Below are 6494 nucleotides of genomic sequence, written 5' to 3'. Positions count from 1 at the left end.
TCCAATTACAACTGCACCAAAAAGAATAAAATGCCTAGGAATAAACTTACCAAGAAGGTGAAAGACCTGTACTCTGTAAACCAAAATACATTTATAGAAAAACTGAAGATGACACAAATAAATGGAAAGAGGCATCCTCATGGATTTGAAGGGATAGTATATATACATAATATATATATATAGTTATATATATACACACAACATATATATAGTTAAAATGCCCATATGCAAAACAATCTACATATTCAATATAATCTATCAAAATACCAATAAAATTCTTTACAGAACTAGAACCTATAATGCTAAAATTTGTATGGAACTTCAAAAAACCACAAATAGCCAAAGCAATGTTGAAAAAGAAAAACCAAGATGGAGGCATCACAGTACCAGATTTTAAGATATACTACAAAACAGTACAGTACTGGCACAAAAATAGACACATAGATCAACAGAACAGAATAGAGATTCCGGAGATAAACCCACTCTTATATAGTCAATTAATCTATGACAAAGCAGGAAAGAATGTATAATGGGAAAACATAGTCTCTTTAGTAAATGGTGCTAGGAAAACTGAACATCTATATTCAAAGGAATGAAATTAGACCATTTTCTTACAGTATACACAAAAATAAACTCAAAAGTAATTAAAGACCTAAATACGAACCTGAAACCATAAAACTCCTAAACAAAACACAGGCAGTAATCTGTTAGCTATTAGCCTTAATAACTTATTTATGGATATATCTCCTTAGGCACAGGAAACAAAAGCAAAAATAACTACTGGGACTACACCAAAATAAAAACCTTTTGCACAATGATGGAAACCATCAACAAAACAAAAATGCAACCTACTGAATGGGAGAATATATTTGCAAATAATATATCAGATAAGGGATTCATAACCAAAATATATAATAAATTTATACAACTCAACATCAAAAGGACAAATAATCTGATTAAAAATGTCTAACTAAATAGACATTTTTCCAAAGAAGAACTATAGATGGCTCATAGACACATGAAAAGGTGCTCAACACCACTAATCATCAGGGAAAAGGAAATTTAAACTACAGTGAAATATCACTTTACACCTGTCAGAATGGCTAGTATCAAAAGACAAGGAATAACAAATGTGGGCAAAGATGTGGAGAAAAAGGAACTCCTGTGCATTGTGGGAATATAAACCAGTACAGCCATTGTAGAAAACAGGACGGAGGTTTTTCAAAAAATTAAGAATAGAAATACCATACAATTGAGGAATTTCATACTGGGTAAATACCTAGTATTTACCCAAAGAAACCAAAAAATACTAATTCAAAATGACACATACACAATTATGTTTATTGCAACATTATGCACGTACAATAACCAAGATATGGAAACAACCTAAGTGTCTATGATAGATGAATGGATAAAAAAGATGTAGTGTGTATGTGTGTGTCTTTTTGAAATATTACAGGTTCACAAAAAAGAATGAGGTCTTGTCATTTGTGAGAACATGAACAGACCTAGAGGGTATTATGCTAAGTGAAATAAGTCAAAGAAAGATAAACACCATATAACTTTACTTGTATGTGGAATGTAAAAACAAAACAACTGAGTGAAGGAGAAAAAGAAGAAACAGATCTGTAAATACAAAAGAAGAAAGTGGTGGTTGCCAAAAGGAAGGAAGTAGGGGAGGGCAAAATGAGTGAAGGGGGGAGTGGCAGGCAAGGCTTCCAGTTATGGAATGAATATGTGGATGAAAGGTACAGCACAAGGAGTATAATTAATGATATTGTAATAGCATTGTGTGGTGACAGATGGTAGCTACACCTGTGGTGAGCATACCATAACATATAGAGTTCTTGAATCACTATTTATATGCCCAAAGCTAATGTAACATTTTGTGTCATCTATATTTCAATTTTACAAAAAGCTGAAAGTCAACAAACAAAACTTGGAAGAGGTAAACACCCTAATTATGTACAGCATTCTAGAAGTTTTCAAATAGTTTGGCTAGTTATGTCATTATACTTGATACAATTAATCTATTGGATGTGAACAAAAAAGGGAGCACTGAGAAACAGAGGGTAAGCCATTCAGCACATGAACTCTTTGCTCTCTCAGTATTCTTATAGCACATCAGCCTGTGCCCATTGGTGGTCTTCCCCACTCCCTCTCAGAGGCCATCCTTCCTTAATCTACTTTCCTCAGGTTGTAGGAATGGGTACATGCCATAAGTATGGCCAACTGCTTTCTCTTTTCATTGAGCAAGTGCACAGTCCAAGAGGTAGACATTACTTTCATTGTTGTTGTTTGATGACATTTAGGTTGTGATATTTTTATATGCAGGATCTGAGAGATACTGGGGTTAGTCGATGAGGTAAGGCATTGGTTTGTAGAGTGCTTCCTCAAGTCCCATATCCTTTCTAGCTTCCTAATCCAATAAATGCCCCCAATTTGTTAGTTTGCTTAGCTGCTTTGGGTTATGTTATTCTCCCTTGCAACATTTAAACAATTACAAAGATAAGTAAAGTGAACTAATAAATCAGCTTCTAGTCAGAATACAAAAATGACTTAACCATACATGAGACTATGAGGCTCAAAAACAGGGATTAGAAGAATGACTAAGAGAGAAATAAGGCAGAGTTGTTAGAGTGTATTCAAGGCTCTATGTCATAGAAGGGACTCTGAAAGGCATGAAGGACTAGTGGAGAAAAAAGGGGCAAGAGAAAAGGAAAACTGGAGTGAAACATGAGAAATGTGTGTCATCATCAGACTTGAGAATATAATTCAGGTCAGTAAATAGTCTAACGCACACAACTTGGTCAACTCACCCAATGTACCCAGTAAATCAATGAATGTCTTGCAGGTTGTCCTAGTCCACAACTCTCCAGTAACTAAGGTTGCTCTGCCTCTTGAGCATATACTCTTTAATGTTGTTTTCCATCAGCCAACTTCAGTCCAATCTTGGTTTACTAGCAAAATGCTACTCTTAGAAAAAGGGTAACAACTAGTCTGATTTAACACTGCAATCATATGGAGAAATCCAGGGTGTCTAGAAGCCTGCTTTCTCAGGAAAGCACTGGGCTTAATTAAATCCTCTTTAAGGAGACAGGAAACTAAAGACAGCAAACTGGGCATTATTCTATTTTCTATTCATTTAAACACTCATAAAATCTCTGGGTTGCTGGATGATTATTGATTCTGAAGCCCAATCATTGGATAAAGGAGGGAGTGAATGAAGGGTAGAAAATCAAGTATCTTGGTATGAAGACTGCTCCTTCAAAACACTGTGACACAGGGGTACCTGGGTGGCTCTGTTGGTTAAGCATCTGACTTTGGCTCATGTCATGATCTCGTGGTTTGTGAGTTCGAGCCCTGTGTCAGGCTCTGTGCTGACAGCTCAGAGCCTGGAGCCTGCTTCAGATTCTATGTCTCCCCCTCTATGTCTCCCTCTCTCTCTGCCCCTCCCATGCTCATTCTCTGTCTCTCAATAATAAATAAATATTTTTAAAAAATTTAAAAAAACACAAAATAAAACATTGTGACATATTTTTTAAAGGCACAATTTAAAAACTTTTTAGTTCTGAAGTTAATCTGGTGAATAGAATCTTCATATTAGCAACCACCAGTTGGTAGATGGTTGAGCCAGACAGCCCTGGAGTTAGAATCAGACCTTGCTAACTTAGAGAGTATGAATCTAATCTTGTAGGTGTTTTTTGCTTGCCACTTTGCTAGTTTCTAGAGATGCAACGGTGACAAGTGTGTAATAGTCCCTAGTTCCAAAGAGCTGCTAGACTAATGGAAAGGAAGAGCCAAGACAAGTCATAATGACATTGTGAGGAGAGAGGTGTGACGGAGAACTTTGGACACCTGGAAGAAACTGCAGGGGGAGGGTCTGACTCACTGAGGGGCACAGAAGTCATTCCTTTCAAAGTTGATGTTTAAGCCAAGACCATAGTGACAACAAGTGACAACAGATGAAAGTGGCTGTAAAGAGTGTTTTGGGCAGCAAGAACACTATGCGTGAAGGATAAGGCAAGAGAAAGGGAACATTGATGCTTGGTGGAAGTACAGTGTGGTCGTTATAGTTTGTACACAGTTGTGGGGTGATGGGGGATTGGGGACAGACTAACCTAGAGCTAGCATAGTAATTATCATAAGTAGTTACCCCCAAAATATTGAACCAGTTAATGTCTCTAGGATCAGATCAGTGTTCTCTAAATTAGGAAAGTCAAATTCCAACACCAAAGTTTCCTTGTTTAGCTGCCCATTAACTAATCATCAAGAGTCAAGATCATTGAGGGTCTTATAAATTATTTTAAGGAACTTAAATTTGGCATTTGAAATTTCTTTAAGACAATTATCCAACCATCTGTCCTTCCATCCATACAAATATCTGGGTTTTTTAAAAAAAATATTTATTATCTATTATGTGGCAGGCATTGCAGAGGAATTAGCATTGCATTAGAGAGAATAAACATAGTTACTATCTCTGTGAAATTTACACAGAAGAGGGAGGAATGGACAATGAAAAAATAAATATACGATATACCTTATTATTACTACAGTCAGGAAAACAGCCTCCTTACAGTGATAGTGTTAACCCATCTAGATAAGGTAGTATGAGAGATATCTCTAAGAAAGTGTAATTTATACTGTAGAAGGTTAAGAAGGCAGCTATGTAAAAAATGGGATGACGGAGATTCTAGGCAAGGAAACAGTATCAAAGATTAGAGGAGAGACATATCATGAGACATCTGAGGAGATGAAAAAGCCACTGGCACTGGCTATAAAAGGAAGGGGAGAGTGGTTCAAGTGAGGCTAAGGGGTTACCATACATGGCTTTGTAGGTAATGATAAGGAATTTGGATTTCATCTGAACAGCAGTAACAAGCCATTGAAAGTTTAAACAGAAAGTAACAAGACCTGCTGTGTTATCTTTGTGCTTAGGTATTTAAATTTTATTCTAATTGCTATATGGAGAATAGATTTGTAATAATCAGCTTGGGCTGCTGCAATGGGATACCATAGACTGGGTAGCTTTCACAACAGACATCTATTTTCTCACAGTTCTAGAGGCTGGAAGTCCAAAATCAAGGAATGAACAGGGCTGGATTTGGGTCAGATCTCTCTTCTTGCTTGCAGATGGCCACCTTATCTCTGTGTATATGCAGAGATTAAGATTTGGTATCTCTTCCCATTCTTGTAAGGACACTAGTTTTATTTGATTAGGGCCCTACTCTTATGACCTCATTTAACCTTAATTAACCTCCTTAATTGCCCCATCCCCAAATACAGTTAACATTGGGGATTAGGACTTCAACATGGGGATCTGAGGGGACACAGTTCAGCCCATAACAACATTATAAATCAAAAAATGGAAAGACACAAAGCATGTTAGGATCATAATTGTGCATTAGAACACACAATGGTAGTATGTTAAAGTAGATGAACTCAAGAAATGTTTAGAGGTAAAAACATTTGAATGACCGGATAGTTTGGATGTGGTTCCACTATGGAGGTAAGAAAGTCTTACGGAGGAACGAGGGAAGCAAGAATATAGTGTTGGAACTATTATATCTGAGAAATCTGTGAGCCACCAAAGTGAATGTATTTGACAATTAGACATAAGAATCTGAAACTCAGAGGGGAGACTTGGAGAAAAGATACAAATTTGGGAACTATTATCATAAAAACTGTCATTGATGCTATAATGACTGAAATATCACCAAGAGAAAAAGCCCTCTGCACATTAACATTAAGTAGATGGGGAGAACAAAAGGAATCTAAAAAAATAAAGTAAGAAAGATATAGGGGCAGGTAGAAAACCAGTGAAGTGTGTTGGCAGAGGAGCAGAGAGGCTTTTTTTTTTTTTAAAGGAATGGGTGTCTGCATTGGAGTCCTCCAAAGGCCACCCCAAAGTTCAGTAATTCTCTAGACGGTCTCACAGGATTCAGTATATAATTGTACTCATGGCTATGATTTAATTCAGGGAAAGGATACAAAGCAAAGTCAGCAAAGGGAAAAGGCACATGAGCCAAGTTCAGAGGAAACCAGGTGCAAGCTTCCGAGTATCCTTTCCCAGGGGAAGTCACGCAGGCCATACTTAATTCCCTCAGCATCAAGTTCTAACAACATAAGTAAAACATTGCCAGGGAAGCTCATTAGAAGACTCAATGGCCAGAATTTTCCTGGGAGGCTCACCATGGAGGCACTCTCTGCCTAGCACACATCAAAATTCCAGACCTGCTGAAGGAAAGCAGGTGTTCAGAATAAACCCTGTTGTTTGCACAAGCAGTCTAGGTATTGAAATCCACTCATCATTTCTGGGAATGGTAGACACCTTCCTGAAATCCAAGTTCGCAGATGCCTGCCTCTTCAGGGCGAAACTTGTTATTGTTGTGAAAAATTTTTATTTAAATTCCAGCTAGTTAACACATAGTGCGATGTCAGTTTCAAGTGTAGGATTTAGTGATTCATCACTGTGCCTACCTTGTAAGGAGGGC

This window comes from Hyaena hyaena, unplaced genomic scaffold, assembly GCF_003009895.1.
Source record: "Hyaena hyaena isolate Hyena2069 unplaced genomic scaffold, ASM300989v1 scaffold_684, whole genome shotgun sequence".
In the NCBI taxonomy this organism is placed as follows: Eukaryota; Metazoa; Chordata; class Mammalia; order Carnivora; family Hyaenidae; genus Hyaena; species Hyaena hyaena.
The sequence above is the reverse complement of the archived record's forward strand: the minus strand, read 5'-3'. Positions refer to the sequence as shown.